General features: G+C 40.4%; 1 protein-coding gene across 5 annotated transcripts in view; it reads left to right on the forward strand.

Annotated features, from left to right (window-relative positions):
* LOC126272262 (hydroxylysine kinase) overlaps positions 1–19,079 on the forward strand; it is a 215,773-nt gene that overhangs the window by 180,278 nt on the left and 16,416 nt on the right. The gene's annotated exons all lie outside the window — the stretch shown is intronic.

Consider the following 19,079-nt stretch of genomic DNA (forward strand, 5'->3'; position numbering starts at 1 on the left):
GTACTTGACTTGTCTAGTATCATATGTACAAACTGTACAATATTATAATGTCTTGGACCAATAAAATACAATACAATACATTCCAACATGTTGGGAGCCCAGCTCACTACTTGCTTGTGATGAGGAAAGTGGGCTTCTATCTCTTTCCTAGTTGCAGGATAGGGGGTAAAGGCATTATCAGATATCCTGCACTTTCACTTGATTTGGCATGACAGATTTTCTTCGCTGGCTAAATTCAAAGAAGACTTTGCAGAAGTTTATAATGGCCCAACAAGATTTAAAAAATGATATCAAAGAAATCTCTTTAGTTTGTCCAGCAGTCCTTGGACCAGCAACTGCAAACATGTATTGCAGTGGATGGTGGGCATTTCAGACATTTGATAACATAATGGAATGTTTAAGGATATATTTATGACCACACTCTTTTGTGATTTTCTTTTTGTTGCTGTTACTGATATAATTTTGCAATGTGTTTATTTTGACACCAAACTCATGACGAAGTTATTATTAAACAATCTTTATACCTCAGTTACAAACCATTCAAATTTTGATATGTGATTCAAGGCCCTGGCAGGAACAAGAGCAGAATGGTTGCCATAGTTAACTAGTGAATAATCAGATGCCATGTCATTTGCCTTGCAGTTGCTGTGTTAGTCCAACCACATGTAGACAAATATGATTGAGTGGTGATTTTTGTTAGTGGGGTCCAGATAATAAGTCAATAAACTTTAGAATGGAATTTTTACAAATGGTATATTATATAATCTACACTTATGCCATACTACTTAAAAATACAAGAAAAATAAGAAATATGGTAATTACACAGTTATAAATAGGCCTAATCTACAAAATTCTGTAATCAGTAATAAAGTGTGTGTAGAAGAGAACTCAACATTATTTGTGTGTGTGTGTGTGTGTGTGTGTGTGTGTGATTTTGTGTGTGTGTGTGTGTGTGTGTGTGTGTGTGTGTGTGTTTTCGCCCGCGTGCGTGCGTACGTGTGTGCGTGTAATCTTTCATACTTAATAAATTAAGGGGTATTTGTAGCAAATAATCTCCTTCATTAAGTTCCAAATCAGTGTAAGAATACTTGAGTCTCAAACACAAAGCTCCAGAATATGCTACAACTCCAACCAAATAGACCTCAGAAGGCCCAGAAGTACTGACCCAACTTCTGGTCAACCTCTGCCAATAGGCCTCACTGGATGCAGATATGGAGGGGCATGTGCTCAGCACACTGCTCTTGTGGCCATTGTGAGTTTTCGTGATCGGAGCCACTACTTCTCGATCAAGTAGCTCCTCAATTAGCCTCACAAGGGCCAAGTGCAGCTTGCTTGCCAACAGCACTTGGCAGACCAGATGATTACCCATCCAAGTGCTAGTTAGGCTTTGGTGATATGATGGGAACCAGTATTACCACAGCAGCAAGGCCATTGGCAGCTCCAGAATATGAAAAATAAAAATTTTGGCTTAAGGTAGGTCCATACCGAGTCCTTGGCGAAATAGGTCCTTGCCAAAAGTGCAGGTACAGAGTGCAAAGTCTAACCAGTTAAAAAAATGACCACTACCATACATGCTTTACTTGGGTTGTGTGTCAACATTGCAGTTGGTTCATACAACTGTTGTGTACACAGCTAGCTCAAGGTGAATAATGGAGTGTTTGCTGCTGCTTCTTATATTAATGAAGGATTTCAAAGGTTAACCACCAGTTTCTGAAGCAAATAACATGCTGTTTCACCAAAGGCCTGCTATTTTCGCCCATTTCTACTTACTGAGGACTGAAGTGAAATTTTTTAAGCTAGACTGCTTCAAAATATTTGATAGAATAATAAGGGAAATGGGGAACACATATCACATATGGCACACCATTTTATATAATTTTAATTCATTTGTGTGCAATATTTTTCATCTACATAGGTCATTTTAAGTAACATATTTAATTTTATCAGACCTACTTCAAAAATTATAAAATTTCTTATATCTGTACAGAAAAATCTGCAGAAAGTTACTCTCTGTCTGTCTCTCTGTCTGTCTGTCTGTCTGTCTCTCTCTCTCTCTCTCTCTCTCTCTCTCTCTCTCTCTCTCTCTCTCTGTGTGTGTGTGTGTGTGTGTGTGTGTGTGTGTGTGTGTGTGTGTGTGTGTGCGTGTGTGTATGTGACAGCCTGCTAGGGGTACAGGATTAAGTAGATAAAGCTCTGGCTATGGACATGCGGACAATTGGGCAAGGATGGAAGAGAGAGACGAGGGATTTGCTGGGTGCAAGGAAAGGGGGTTTTGTGTGGTGCTGGCAAAGTGGAGATGAAACCATATCACTATCACTGCAGTTTTAGGAGCTGGTGTTGTGGAGGTAGAACAAGCCACCTCTTGCTGGCCCATTGGCTTTGGGTGGGGAAAGGAGAACAAGTTCATTACTGTGGGAGGATGCACTTAGGGGATGGGTGAGAGGGGCTAGTGGTAAGACCCGGTCCAGCTCGGCTACTGGCAGCTCAGAGTAACATTGTGTCCTTCCAACAGAGCAGTGGGGACTGGGCCACATTACCTCTAGTCTCCATCATTCGCAATATGCTAAAATCATGTCATACTCAAACTATTTGATACAATACTGAGAAAATACGCAGAAGAAAATTGTATCACAAAATATGTGATGGGGTCGGGCTCCTTTGACCCTTAACAAGAAGTGGTCCCTGATGTGATTGGTATCAAATGTTTTTTATTCCAGTCTCTGATCACAATATCAATTCTTTTGATGATGACCGGTTTCACAATTGATTTTGTGGTGAAAGAGTGGAATAAAAAACATTTGACAGTATTGGAGCAGTATTCATATATGTGAATATGTTGCAGCTGGTGAAAGTAGCATCATGATTGATATCAGTTTTGAAGTAAACTCTTCTCCAGTATTCCATGTTTGTAATCTAAGGCTGCATCAAGCTGGAGCACCAATCAGCTTGATCTGACAGTTCTAAATAACAACGTGAACTTCTGCACAAGACAGCAATTAGTTTGTGAACAGATAAATCCAAAGTTCTGAATATTGTAATTTCTCCATTACTATTAATTGGATTCTGAAGAGTGAAACACTGTTGAATTTGTCTCTTTTAGAACTATGATACAATTCCATTTGAAAAACTGAAGTTGATACTGATTCTGCAATTAATATACCTATGCAAAGATGTATGGTCTTTTCTGCAATTCATTTAAGTGAGAACAGGATTGCAATGTCTTAAATGGTTCAGGAAATATTTGAGGTGAGTAACTTAGCTGAATCACCCAGTATATAAAAGTCTTCTTTAAGTATCATAGCTGTGTGCCAAGCTGGGACTAACACGTGGAGTCTTGCTTGAAACAATGAGATAACAATACCTCTATTGGGTATTTGTTTTTTCCAGTTTCATTGCTACTTAGTGGACTGGGGCAGTGGTAAGACAACAGGACTCATATTTGGGGGGTGGCTGTTTAATTCCTAATCCAGATTAAGTTTCTTGTGACTTCCCTGAATCACCTGAGGCAACTGTCAGAATGGCTCTATTGAAAGAGTGCATCCTGTTTCGTTACTCATCCTTCCTCACTCTGATCTTATGCTCTGTCTCTAAAGATCTCATTGTTAATAGGATGTTAAAATCTAATCCTCCCCCCTCCTCCCTAAGTTTCTGTGTAATGAGGGTTCAATTCATATGAATTATTTTTGAAAACAGAATATTTAATTTATTCCTCAGATAAGATGCATGCATTTGTGTGTCATCAGTGATCAACACTATTCTTGTATTAATTCATATGTCTCATTCTGATTTATGGCATAGTGATGTATTTTTTACAAGGTACCTCAATTTGTAGTAACTGGTCAGATGCCACTTACCAATGCATAGTTTACCATCACTTTCTACATCTACATCAATAGACTGCAAGCCACTGTAAAGTGCATCGCAGAAGGTACAGTCAGCTTCAACTTTGCACTTGATCCTCCAAAATGATAGGTGTTGCAGGCCAAAGAATTTCTTGTTAATGTATATTCTGGTCATATTTTTTATGGGCATGGCTTGGGTCTGAGTGAATTTGGATATGAACTGAAATATGTTGTTGTTGTGGTCTTCAGTCCTGAGACTGGTTTGATGCATCTCTCCATGCCACTCTATCCTAAGCAAGCTTCTTCATCTCCCAGTACCTACTGCAACCTGCATCCTTATGAATCTGCTTGGTGTATTGATCTCTTGGTCTCCCTCTATGATTTCTGCCCTCCACCCTGCCCTCCAATGCTAAATTGGTGATCCCTTGATGCCACAGAACATGTCCTACCAACCGATCCCTTCTTCTAGTCAAGTTGTGCCACAAACTGCTCTTCTCCCCAATCCTGTTCAATACCTCCTCATTAGTTACGTGATCTACGCATCTAATCTTCAGCATTCTTCTGTAGCACCACATTTCGAAGGCTCTATTCTCTTCTTGCCTAAACTATTTATTGTCCATGTTTCACTTCCATACATGGCTACAATCCATACAAATACTTTCAGAAGTGACTTCCTGACACTTAAATCTATACTCGATGTTAACAAATTTCTCTTCTTCAGAAACGCTTTCCTTGCCATTGCCAGTCTACATTTTATATCCTCTCTACTTCGACCATCATCAGTTATTTTGCTTCCCAAGTAGCAAAACTCCTTTACTACTTTAAGTGTCTCATTTCCTAATCTAATTCCCTGATCATCACCTGACTTAATTCAACTACGTTCCATTATCCTCGTTTTGCTTTTGTTGATGTTCATCTTATACCCTCCCTTCAAGACACCATCCATTCCGTTCAACTGCTCTTCCAAGTCCTTTGCTGTCTCTGACAGAATTACAATCTCATTGGCGACCCTCAAAGTTTTTATTTCTTTTCCATGGATTTTAATACCTACTCCAAATTTTTCTTATGTTTCCTTCACTGCTTGCTCAATATACAGATTGAATAACATTGGGGATAGTTCGGTAATTTCACATCTGTCAACACCTGCTTTCTTTGGGATTGGAATTATTATATTCTTCTTGAAATCTGAGGGTATTTTTCATGTCACACACATCTTTCTCACCAAATGGTATAGTTTTGTCAGGACTGGCTCTCCCAAGGCTGTCAGTAGTTCCAATGGAATGTTGTCTACTCCGGGGGGCCTTGTTTTGACTCAGGTTTTTCAGTGCTCTGTCAAACTCTCCACGCAGTATCATATCTCCCATTTCATCTTCATCTACATCCTCTTCCATTTCCATAACATAAGTACATTGCCCTTGTATAGACAGGGTCCAATATCTGGAATTAAAAAGTACAGAATGTTTAAAAAAAGGTGTCACATCTTCCTACAGGTTGCAGCAGTAATAAAAACTGTAAGAAAAGTTCCTATAATGATATGTCCAAAAGCCAGTAGTTGTTGAGATGTGAGCCAGTGTATCCTCGCAGTTCCATCTGTGTGTTACATGTTGCATAGAAGTAGACACTATAGGCAGAGCTGCATGTCATTACCATGCATTCTGAAACATTCTTCAGCCCTTTTTCACAGTGAATTATGCCCTCTTTCAAGTACACCTGGCTGGCTCCCTACAGATTGCATCACATGCATTGGTCACAAGCTCCTGTAACATCTACATATTGTTGATTGTCTGTGGATCATGTGATGGTACCTCACTGTAATGTTTCATGGTTAGTGTACTGGTGAAGAAAGTCCAGTAACACAGCCTCTCCATTCACTGGACCTGAATCCATTGGATTTCTGGCTATAGGGACATTTAAAGACATTGGTGTGTGCCCAACCCATGGACCGTGTGCAGATGTTACAAGAGTCTGAGCAATGTATGTGAGGCGATCTAAATAGAACCAGGTATATTTGAAATTATGCACCATTCACTGTGAACATGGGCTGAAGAATGTGTCAGCACATTTGTTGCCCACATGCAGCATTGTCTACAGCAGGCCCAGCCAACATTTGCACTCCCAGACCACCCTCGCACCCCATGAGCACAGTAGTGTCTGCTGAGTTCCCCAGCAACCCTAACCACTGTGTTATTCCAAGCAGCTGTTAGTGAGATGGCTGTATGCTAAAAGCTATACATGCTGGAAAATTACAAATATGTGTTTGTAACAGAGTGCAGATATTTCTAAGAGACGAATATTGTATTTCTAAGAGATGAATATTGCAGCATGGTTTTATAAGTATGTGTTTCTCAAATGTGTCTGATTTTCACTTTAGGCATCTAACATTAAGTTGTGATGTTTGTAAGATTATACACATTTCAGTTTCAGAACATGTAATAATTCTGGAAACATGGAACCAGGTATATTTGAAATAATGTGTGATTCACTATGGAGAAGGGCTGAAGGCTGCATAACCCCAGTCAGACACATGGAGTTATACAGATTATAATCTGTTGAACCCATACATTGATGGGAGTTTGTCAGTTTCATAAGAGAAATAAAAATGTTCACACACGTTGTTGAAACAAACACTGAAGTGAGTTTCTGTGCTTCTTTGTGCAGTCAAACATATTGCTCGTGGGGAAACATTTTACAAAAGTCATGTGAATTCTGAATTGGATAAACCGGTCATTGAACTAGGTGCTCCACTGCAATCTGTCACCTCAAGTCAGGAATAATGAGCTATATTGACAGCACAAAAGATCTGACAAATAAATCAAATGTCTCCCAGTTTCTTTGAGAATTCATGATGAAATGTTTCAATTACTGAAACATATTATCATGTCTGGTCCACAAATGACTGCCTTCAGTGATGGTAAGTGTTTCATGTCATGAACTTGAAGCTGATTTTTGCACAGTATTAATTTTTGTTTGTTATCATCAGTTCTGTCACCACTCACATTTAATTCAGTTTTGTTCCCTAATTGCTGCCTTCAGTTCAGCCAGTATGGAGCATCATTCATTAGAAATAAAGTGCATCATCTCATCTCACCCATTTCCTCCCCTCTCTATATCTAACATGACTTTCTCCTTAAGTTCTGCTTTGAATAATGAAAACAGCGAAGTTATACTGTTGTTTGGATTGTGTGTTGCTTTGTGGGTCATCCTGCAGCTGTATATGTGAGCCAGTTGACAGTTCAGAGGAAAGCAGCCTGTAAAGAATCAATATTTTATTATGTTAACTTGTTATCAATTTATAAACCCACATTTTCTTTTGTAAATCATCATTATAAATTATGTTATTCAGGCATAGGTCTTGAAGTGTTATTTAAGCAGGGAAGAGCATTTAAATTAAAAAACAAGAATGTAATTTATGTTGTGGCTCACATTACAAATTTGGAACCTCCTATTCCTAATGTGCATTTGAGGTCAAAAGTGTCCTCAAACTGTTAGGAGTATGGATCTGGTTTAGAGTTACAGACTTCTAAAAATATTTATACCATGTGAAATACTGTAATATATTGGAAAGGGCATGTGACTCAGTGTTATGTGACTCATGTTACTTACTACTTCTTGTTGAAAAACTTTTTCCCTGTAAGCAGAGAAATGAAAATATGACATTATGTGCCAAATAAGATAAACTTAACATTAACATTTCACTTATCAAACACTATGAATTATAAGAGCATGGCATCTGTGAAAATGAACTGTAAATTAAATTAGAAGTCAGAAAACTGAAAATATCCTCTTGCATTGACAACATCAAGTGGATTAATTTTTTTTATAATTTCATCACCTTTTACAGGCCATTTCCAATAGTAACCAGAACACTCCATTGCACTGATCAAGTAGTAATTTCCAAAAACTGCGCTGCATTGAATTTAATGTCATATTCCACTTTGTTCCAGTCTCCAATTTTCACACTTTCTATATTTCCTTCAGTATGATTATATGCAGTAGCAAAATTCTGTGGAGACAGCAGATTGTTTGTAGTGCTCCTTGCTTGTAGTGAAAGCAGTGAATGCTTTTATGTTTGGTACCAATGGTACTGAAGAAAATATTTGAACCAGATTAAGTTTCAGATTGATTCCTTGAATTTCATCAGTAGACACATGAAAAACCTCCATAGTTACGGTACTCGCAGCTACCTGAGCAAAAGTTGATTTATCACCTACTATGAATTTTCACTTTTTTACTGCATTCCCCACTAGCCATTCCACAACTGCACCAAATCTATCTATGGCTCCTTTACCATGGGATGTAGCAAATAAGTTCCAATAGATTTCCACATCATAAAATGATTGAAATTGAGGTACAGCAGCAGTATTGTATTTGTTTTTAAATTGTAAGCCAGGTTCGTCTCACCAGATTGAAACTACCTTCACATTTTCAGGTATAATTTGCAATACCTTGCCAATCCAAGCAATTGCAGCACTCGAGCTGTGGTTTTATCCAGAGCACTATGTGACTTGTACAGTGACAAACTTGATTTACTAGGTTGCCGATCTTGCATCTTATGCTGCCTTTGCTTTCTAACTCCCTCCCTATTTTTAGCTCTTCCTTCTTCTAATACCAGTCCTTGTTTATGTTGACTCAACTGTAGAAACTTTTATTTGTGCATCTGCTGGCTTTTTCGAGCTTCTTCCAGATGCTTCTTCTTAAATTCTTCATGATTTCCTTCACTCTTTAACTTTTCCTTCCTCCTACTCTGTCTTTCTGCTGCTGCTGAGAGCATCCTCTTCTTCTAATCTTAAAATAATACAACTATGACTCACATTACTTGACACTTGTTACTCATTTAATTTTCTGTTTTTACAATATCGTTTGAAATTGGGAAATTTTTAGTAGTGATATTAGTTAACGCATTCACACTAAGAAGTAAATTACTGAACAAGGTAAAGTTGCTTGTCATAAAAACTTAATTACGTGAACGTTCATGCTGTTGTATTATATTATTTACCCCAACCTACAGTTTACTTACTTCAGTTTTATACTCTTTATGCAATACATTTGGGTATTTAACAGTAATAATAATAATCATATGCTAATTCTTACCTGCCAGTTAGTTGAAATGAAGGTCCAAAATCTCCAATAATTTACACTCTCATCACATGAAAAACATATGGCATTATAAAAATGGCTACAAATTATGGAGGGAAAGCAATAATGGGCCACAAACCATTATTGCCATACAGTAAAAAATCCACCCTTTTCAAAAAATATATAAAAAGTACCAAATTTTAAACTTTTAAATATTGTAAGTGTGTCCTACTTTACATGGAATATCCCATCAGTTAAGTTGCCATCCATCAAACTATGTTAAGTCCCACCACAAAGGAGAACCTTTGGGGATGTGTAGAGTCACCATTAAAGCCGACATTCATAAAACATTGAAGAAATAACTTTCCGTACAATGTGGATCTTGTACAGAGTTTTATAGCCTACCAGGAAAAGATAATTAGTTATAGCCTACATCTGGAGATCAGCCAAGCTCTATACAAATATCCTAGGGAAAGTATCTGAGAAATGGAAACTAGTTAGGCACATTGATTCAGATGCCTGGTCAGACGGTTCTTCATTTTCCCCAAAATGTATAAAACAAATAACATTTAGTTACTGTGTTTAAGAGTCACATTGTATCAACAACCCTCAATGACTAATAAAAAGTACCACAATTTGTGCAATAGGAAGAGTTGTGAGCAGCTGAGAATATCAGTGCTTAGTGCATTCTACATACAGAGAGAGAATGCATTCAGTGACACCACTTGTCCACTCTCCTGGCAACTGTAAAAAACTGGGGTGTTCTTCAAGTGGAAGCTCATTTTCTACTTACAGTTTCTGATCATGAAACTGATATTCATGGAATAATATTGGTCAATATATTACTTTTTGAATTTGTTTTACATAAGTCTTTATGAGCACCACAGTAGTAAAATAGAAATCACCAAACATGTATCACTGAAATATCAACATTAAATGTCTAATGTGCAAACTGAAGAACACAGGACAAGCAGAATTGGCAGAATATCACAATTGGCTGCTGTATGATACAGTACACTACCTCTTGCTATTGCATGTCAAGACCATCATCCATGTCCTTACCCCTCCTTAGATAATACGGGTTATTTCCCTATAAGTGTCCTCCCCCCCCCCCCCCCCATGAACCATGGACCTTATCGTTGGTGGGGAGGCTTGCGTGCCTCAGCGATACAGGTAGCTGTACCGTAGGTGCAACCACAACGGAGGGGTATCTGTTGAGAGGCCAGACAAACGTGTGGTTCCTGAAGAGGGGCAGCAGCCTTTTCAGTAGTTGCAAGGGCAACAGTCTGGATGATTGACTGACCTGGCCTTGTAACAATAACCAAAACGGCCTTGCTGTGCTGGTACTGCAAACAGCTGAAAGCAAAGGGAAACTACGGCCGTAATTTTTACCGAGGGCATGCAGCTTTACTGTATGATTAAATGATGATGGCGTCCTCTTGGGTAAAATATTCTGGAGGTAAAGTAGTCCCCCATTCGGATCTCCGGGCGGGGACTACTCAAGAGGATGTTGTTATCAGGAGAAAGAAAACTGGTGTTCTATGGATCGGAGCGTGGAATGTCACATCACTTAATCGGGCAGGTAGGTTAGAAAATTTAAAAAGGGAAATGGATACGTTAAAGTTAGATATAGTGGGAATTAGTGAAGTTTGGGGCAGGAGGAACAAGACTTCTGGTCAGGTGACTACAGGGTTATAAACACAAAATCAAATAGAGGTAATGCAGGAGTAGGTTTAATAATGAATAGGAAAATAGGAATGCAGGTAAGCTACTACAAACAGCATAGTGAACGCATTATTGTGGCAAAGATAGATACGAAGCCCACACCTACTACAGTAGTACAAGTTTATATGCCAACTAGCTCTGCAGATGACGAAGAAATCGAAGAAATGTATGATGAAATAAAATAAATTATTCAGATAGTGAAGGGTGACGAAAATTTAATAGTCATGGGTAACTGGATTCGGTAGTAGGAAAATGGAGAGAAGGAAACGTAGTAGGTGAATATGGATTGGGGGAGAGAAATGAAAGAGGAAGCCACCTGGTAGAATTTTACACAGAGCACAACTTAATCATAGCTAACACTTGGTTTAAGAATCATGAAAGAAGGTTGTATACATGGAAGAACCCTGGAGATACTAAAAGGTATCAGATAGATTATATAATGGTAAGACAGAGATTTAGGAACCAGGTTTTAAATTGTAAGACATTTCCAGGGGCAGATGTGGACTCTGACCACAATCTATTGGTTATGACATGTAGATTAAAACTGAAGAAACTGCAAAAAAAAAGTGGGAATTTAGGGAGATGGGACCTGGATAAACTGAAAGAACAGGAGGTTTTACAGAGAGAGCATAAGGGAACAATTGACAGTAAAGGGGGAAAGAAATACAGTAGAAGAAGAATGGGTAGCTTTGAGGGATGAGAGTAGTGAAGGCAGCAGAGGATCAAGTAGGTATAAAGACGAGGGCTAGTAGAAATCCATGGGTAACAGAAGAAATATTAAATTTAATGGATAAAAGGAGAAAATATAAAAATGCAGTAAATGAAGCAGGCAAAAAGGAATACAAATGACTCAAAAATGAGATCGACAGGAAGTGCAAAATGGCTAAGCAGGGATGGCTAGAGGACAAATGTAAGGATGTAGAGGCTTATCTCACTAGGGGTAAGATAGATACTGCCTACAGAAAAATTAAAGAGACCTTTGGAGATAAGAGAACCACATGTATGAACATCAAGAGCTCAGATGGAAACCCATTTCTAAGCAAATAAGGGAAAGCAGAAAGGTGGAAGTAGTATATAGAGGGTCTAGACAAGGGCGATATACAATATTATGGAAATGGAGGAGGATGTGGATGAGGATGAGATGGGAGATGTGATATTGTGTGAAGAGTTTGACAGAGCAGTGTAAGACCTGAGTCGAAACAAGGCCCTCGGAGTAGACAACATTCCATTGGAACTACTGACAGCCTTGGGAGAGCCAGTCCTGACAAAACTCTACCATCTGGTGAGCAAGATGTATGAAACAGGTGAAATACCCTCAGACTTAAAGAAGAACATAATAATTCCAATGACAAAGTAAGCAGGTGTTGACAGATGTGAAAATTACTGAACAATCAGTCTAATAAGCCACAGCTGCAAAATACTAACACAAATTCTTTACAGACGAATAGAAAAACTAGTAGAAGCCGACCTCGGGGAAGATCAGTTTGGATTCCGTAGAAATACTGGAACATGTGAGGCAATACTGACCTTACGACTTATCTTAGAAGAAAGATTAAGGAATGGCAAACCTACGTTTCTAGCATTTGTAGACTCAGAGAAAGCTTTTGACAATGTTGACTGGAATACTCTCTTTCAAATTCTAAAGGTGGCAGGGGTAAAATACAGGGAGCGAAAGGCTATTTACAATTTGTACAGAAACCAGATGGCAGTTATAAGAGTCGAGGTACATGAAAGGGAAGCAGTTGTTGTGAAGGGAGTAAGACAGGGTTGTAGCATCTCCCCAATGTTATTCAATCTGTATAAGCAAGCAGTAAAGGAAACAAAAGAAAAATTTGGAGTAGGTATTAAAATCCAGGGAGAAGAAATAAAAACTTTGAGGTTCGCCAATGACATTGTAATTCTGTCAGAGACAGCTAAACACTTGGAAGAGCAGTTGAACGGAATGGACAGTGTCTTGAAAGGAGGATATAAGATGAACATCAACAAAAGCAAAACGAGGATAATGGAATGTAGTCGAATTAAGTCGGGTGATGCTGAGGGAATTAGATTAGGAAATGAGACACCTAAACTAGTAAAGGAGTTTTGCTATTTGGGGAGCAAAATAACTGATGATGGTCGAAGTAGAGATGATATAAAATGTAATCTGGCAATGGCAAGGAAAGCATTTCTGAAGAAGAGAAATTTACTAACATCGAGTATAGATTTAAGTCTCAGGAAGTCATTTCTGAAAGTATTTGTATGGAGTGTAGACATGTATGGAAGTGAAACATGAACAATAAATAGTTTGGACAAGAAGAGAATAGAAGTTCTCGGAATGTGGTGCTACAGAAGAATGCTGAAGATTAGATGCGTAGATCACATAACTAACAAGGAGGTATTGAATAGGATTGGGGAGAAGAGAAGTTTGTGGCACAACTTGATGAGAAGAAGGGATTGGTTGGTAGGACATGTTCTGTGGCATCAAGGGATCACCAATTTAGTATTCTAGGGCAGCATGGAGGGTAAAAATCGTAGAGGGAGACCAAGAGATGATTACACTAAGCAGATTCAGTAGGATGTAGGTTGCAGTAGGTACTGGGAGATGAAGAGGCTTGCACAGCATAGAGTGGCATGGAGAGATGCATCAAACCAGTCTCAGGACTGAAGACCACAACAACAACAACAACAACAAGTGTTAGATCTGAGTAAGTGAGTGAGAAATCTTTTACTAAGATTGAATTTTTGTAGCCTTCTGTGGAGAATATACTGTTTTGATTCCAGTTTTCAACCCAACACTTGGTTCCAAACGTCAAGTTTTAATTTGTCACATGTGATCAGTACTATGCACTTTCAAACAGCTTACCTGTTAGTACTGCAAATAGATATAAATAAGAGTACACAAAAATGAATTTTGTGTATTATTCCTTGAGGTCCAGCTGAATGACAATTTATATTAGAGTCAGCACATACATAAAATTATGCATCAGCTTAGTTCATCATGTTTAGCACTAGAAAAGAAATTGAAACTATAGGTTGTTCACAATGTCCTGAACAAGTGCTTCCTAGTTCTGGATTGACTGAAGCCAGTAGGAGTTAGTTGACGTTGAACTATGAGTGTTTGTTTCACTTCTAGCCATTTCCAACGTTGTCAATGCAGTAACTGAGTGTATTGTAGCCACTAAAATGATTGTCAAGTTCTACCATGATGTACCAAACCAGTAAGCAAGTGTGATTACCAGAACAGCATCTTCACACCACACTGCCACTTTTTCCATTGTCATCCATCTGCTGGGCTTCATAGGCAGAGCTTGCTTCCTATGCTCCACACACTTCCGTGAAAGGTGGTCCAGGGTATCATGTACAAACCACACTGATCAACCAGAACATATCACTACCTACCTAATAGCCAGTATGTCCACCTTTGGCTTTGATAACAGCGGTGATGTGTCATGACATGGAAGCTATGAGGCCTTGGTAGGTCATTGGAGGGAGTTGGTGTCACGTCTGCACATCATCTAATACTGGGTATGGGACAGTGATCTCTGATGTCATGTTCAATCACATCGCAGATGTGTTCAGTCGGGTTCAGACCTGGCGATTTGAGGACCAGCACATCAATTGGAACTCACCACTGTGTTCCTCAAACTGCTCAATCACACTCCTGGGCTTGTGACATGATGCATTATCTAGTTGAAAAACACCACAGCCACAGAAAACATGATAGTCAAGAAGCAGTGTAAGTCATATGCAACTAAATAGTTTCACAATGACTGAGCATGGGCTACCTGAAAAAGATGTACAATTTACGTACATAGTTATAAAGAGTTATGAAGATTGTCTCTCCTTCTTCTGGTACATACAGTGGAAACACTTTTTTACCACCAACCCTACCAATCAGACTCAACCAAAAACCAATGTTGAACCCTGCCTAACTCAGTTCACTCCTCCATCCAACCGGGTTCCACCCCCACTGACCCCAAATAACCCCCGTTAACTTTCCAGAATTTCTTAACCTTGAAACTTGGCTCCCACCATTTCCCAGTCAGTCGGTTGATAGAGCATTTGCCTGCAAAAGGCAAAGCTGCCGAGTTCGAGTCTCGGTCCAGCACTCAGTTTCAATCTGCCAGGAAATTTCATATCAGAGCACACTCTGCTGCAGAGTGAAAATTTCATTCTGGAGACATCCCCTAGGCTGTGGCAAAGCAAGTCTCCATAATATCCTTCCTTCCAGGAGTGCTAGTTCTGCAAGGTTCACTGAAGAGCTTCTGTGAAGTTTGGAAGGTAGGAACAAGGTACTGGCAGAAGTAAGGGTCATGAGTCGTACTTGGGTAGCCCCTTTTGTAGAGCACTTGTCGTGAAAGGCAAAGGTCCAATGTTCGAATTTCGGTCCAGCACACAGTTTGAATCAGCCAGGAAGTTTCATTCCCCAAATCCTTCAACATGCAAACTAACCTTACATCTGCAGAAAAAACTGAAGTCCACCATCTAAAAACTGACCCTGACCTTACAATCCTACCTGTGGATAAAGGTTCCACCACTGTTATTTTGAACTGCAAGGATTATCTTGGAGAAGGACTTGGCCAGTTGTCAGATACATCCACCTAAAAACCTTGCCACAGTGACCCTATTCCAGAACTCCAGCAGGCTCTCTAGTCACTCCTCATATCCTTAGGTCCAATCCGAGTCCATCTCTCTGCCCAGCCCTACTATGCCTCACACTCCCACCTTCTACATGCTTCCTAAAGTCCATAAACCCAACCACCCAGGACGCCCAGTTGTTGCCGCTCAATGTGCCCCCACTGACAGAATCTATGCTCTCATGGACCAACACCTTCAACCTACTACCATTCTCCTGTATAAAAGATACCAAACATAGCCTCCACCGACTCTCCAAGATCCTGTTCCTTTACCACATGGTGCCCTGTTCGTCACAATTTTTGCTACCTCCTTTTATGCTAATATCCCTAATGCCCATGGCCTTACCACTATTGAACATTACCTTTCCCAACACTTGACAGATTCCAAACTGACAACCTCCATCCTAGTTGCCATGACCAGTTACGAGGGTCAGTCAAAAAGTAATGCCTCCTATTTTTTTTCTACGTTTAATTGTCAGGAAATTTAAATGCAATTACATAGGTTGAAAACCACAACATTGAGGATCATTTTGTCATTTTTCAATGTAATCTCCGCCCATCTCTACAATTTTGGTCCATCTTTGAACAAGGGCATGTATCCCAGCACGGTAAAAATCACAGCTCTGCTTCCTAAGCCATTGACGCACGGATGTTTTGACGGCCTCCTCATCTTCAAAATGAATCCCACAATGAGCTTCTTTTAGTGGCCCGAACAGATGGAAGTCTGATGGTGCCAGGTCAGGGCTGTATGGGGGATGAGGCAAAACTTCCCATCCAATTTTGACAATCTCGTCAGAGGTGTGACGACTGGTGTGTGGTCTTGCATTGTCATGCAAAAGAAGAACATCTGCCATTGATTTTGTTGGGCGAACTCGCTGAAGACGTGCTTTAAGTTTTTTGAGGGTTGTGACGTATTGAACAGAATTTATTGTGCATCCCTGCTCGAAAAAATCAACCAGAATCACACCCTCTGTATCCCAGAAAACTGTTGCCATAACTTTCCCTGCCGATCGCACAGTTTTGAATTTTTTCTTCCTCGGCGAGCTTGTGTGACGCCACTCCATTGACTGCCTCTTTGATTCGGGTTCAAAAAAATGCACCCATGTTTCGTCCCTGGTCACAATTTTTTTCAGAAACTCATCTCCCTCCAAACGGAAGCGCTGCAAGTGTTGGGAGGCTATTGTTTTCCTTGCCTCTTTATTCTGATCGGTTAACATTCTTGGAACCCACCGTGCACAAACTTTTGAGTACCCCAATTGTTTAATAATCGTGATCACACTGCCTTTACTAAGAGAAATAATGCGACACACTTCATCTGCAGTCACCCGACGGTCACCACGAATGATGTCATCAACTTGCTGAATTTTGTGTGGAGTCACTGCACTCACCGGCCTGCCGCTCCGCTTTTCGTCAGTCAACGGTGTTTGCCCTTCAGCTTCCTTACAACGACGAACCCATCGTTTAACCGTGCTGACATCCACTGTCACAACACCATACACCTTCTTCAGTCTTTCATGAATGCGTATGGGCGTTTCACCTTCTGCATTCAAGAATTCAATCACACAACGCTGTCTCAAACGAACATCAATGTCAGCCATCTTACAAACTTCTGCTGTGCTGCCACCTGTTGAGACAGAAAGTTACTACTGCAGTGGATTGCAGAAGGAGGTTTGAGGAATGGCGCCAAATTCAAATTTTTCACTTAACTTAATTTTTTTAAGTAGAAAAAAATGGGAGGCATTACTTTTTGACCAACCCTCGTATAATTTCACCCACAATTATCCTCCTTTTAAGGCATCACCTACAAATAAATTTTGGGTACAGCTATGGGCACATGCATGGCACCATCCTATGCCAACCTATTCATGGGCCATCTAGAGGAATCCTTCCTAAACACTCAGTTTTCTAGCCCCTCACCTGGTTCAGATTCATTGATGACATCTTTGCAACTTGGATTGAGGGTGAGGACACTCTACCCACATTCCTCCAGAACCTCATCTACATCTCCCCCATTTGATTCACCTGGTGCTACTCAACACACCAAGCCACCTTCCTAGATGTTGACCTCCACCTCAAAGATGGCTACATCAGTACCTATCTCCATATCATATCTACTAACCACCAGCAATACCCCCACTTTGACAACTGCCACCCATTCAATACCAAGAAGTCCCTTTCATACAGCCTAACCACTCATGGTCATCACATCTGCAGTGATGAGCGATCGCTCTCGAAATATACCAAGGGTCTCACTGAAGCCTACACAGTTCATAATTATCCTCCCAACCTCGTAAAAAAATAAGTCTGCATCTTATCCTTCCAGTCCCCCACCACCTCACACAGTCCCACCGTCTGGCCACAGAGGAGCATTCTCCTCGTAGCTCAGTACCATCCAGGACTGGAGCAACTAAATTTCATTCTCCACCTGGTTTTCAACTACTGTTGTGCCCTGAAATGAGAAATGTCCTGCCCACCATCCTTGCCACCCCTCCCACAGTGATATTCTGTCGTCCACTAACCTACACAATGTACTTGTCCATCCTTACACAACCTCTGTTCCCAAACTCTTACCTTGTGGCTCATACCCCTGTAGTAGACCTTGAGGCAAGACCTGTCCCATACACTCTCCCACCACCACCTACAAACATCACCTATCACATCAAAGGCAGGGCTACCTTTGAAACCAGTCATGTGATCTACAAGCCAACCACTGTGCTGCATTGTATGTGGAATAGCAAAACAAGTTGTCTGTCCACATGAATGGTCTTCGGCAAACTGTGACCAAGAAACAAGTGGACCACCCTATTGCTGAGCATGCTGCCAAACATGACATCCTTCATTTCAGTGACTGCTTCATAGCCTGTGCCATATGGATCCTTCCCGCCAATACCAGCTTTTCTGAGTTGCGAAGGTGGGAAATTTCCCTGCAATATATCCTATGTACCGGTAACCCTCCTGCCTTCAACCTTCGTTAGTCACTGTCCTCACCCATCCAGCTCCTTCCCTGTTCCCATTCCAGCACTACAAAACCCTCATTCCTCCATTGCACCCAGTCTGTTTACTTCTTTCCTTTTCCACTATCCCCACCTCTCCGCTGCCCTCCATCTAACCACCTGACTGCACATAGCTGCCCTACCCTCTTTCCACCTAGTCCCTGTGCGCTCCCCAACAGCACATCTCTGTTCCCCACCCCTACCCTACTTTCTCTCCCCCCCCCCCCCCCCTGCCCCAGCCTTCACCTTACCCCAACCAGTTGCCACTGCCATTATGCACTGGTGCTGCTGCTGGCAGTGTGGCCCTCAGTTGCCTGAGACTGCAGTCATGTGTGTGTGAGTTACATTTGTGTGAGTGTGTATGTGTGTGTTTGTGGTCTAATTCTGATGAATGCCTTACTGGCCAAAAGCTTTATTGGTGACAGTCTTTTTGTTGTGTGTATCTGCGACTTAGCATCTCCGCTACTTGGTGTGTACCAACTTTCCTTTTCACAATATTGTATCTTTCCATCCTGGATTTTCCATTGTTTCATCATAGTCAAAAAAGCTAATTAAAGAAATGAAGCACTTCCTAAAAACAGTATGATTTCACCAGAAATTACAAAATTCCTTTACCTTTTTCAAGGAGCTGGAATAGAAGTACAAAATAATACCATCAGATCACCAAGAAATAAAAATACAGGGGGTGTAGTAATTAAACACTGCTTACAATATCTAGCAAAGCCTCTGACATCCCTTAGTGAATGTGGTAATTGATAAGGACACATTCCACACATGTCTGTAAAGCAGGAAAGTTGTGCCAGTTTGTAAAGGTGATGATGGCAGTG

Source organism: Schistocerca gregaria, chromosome 5 (assembly GCF_023897955.1).
Source record: "Schistocerca gregaria isolate iqSchGreg1 chromosome 5, iqSchGreg1.2, whole genome shotgun sequence".
Classification (NCBI taxonomy): domain Eukaryota; kingdom Metazoa; phylum Arthropoda; class Insecta; order Orthoptera; family Acrididae; genus Schistocerca; species Schistocerca gregaria.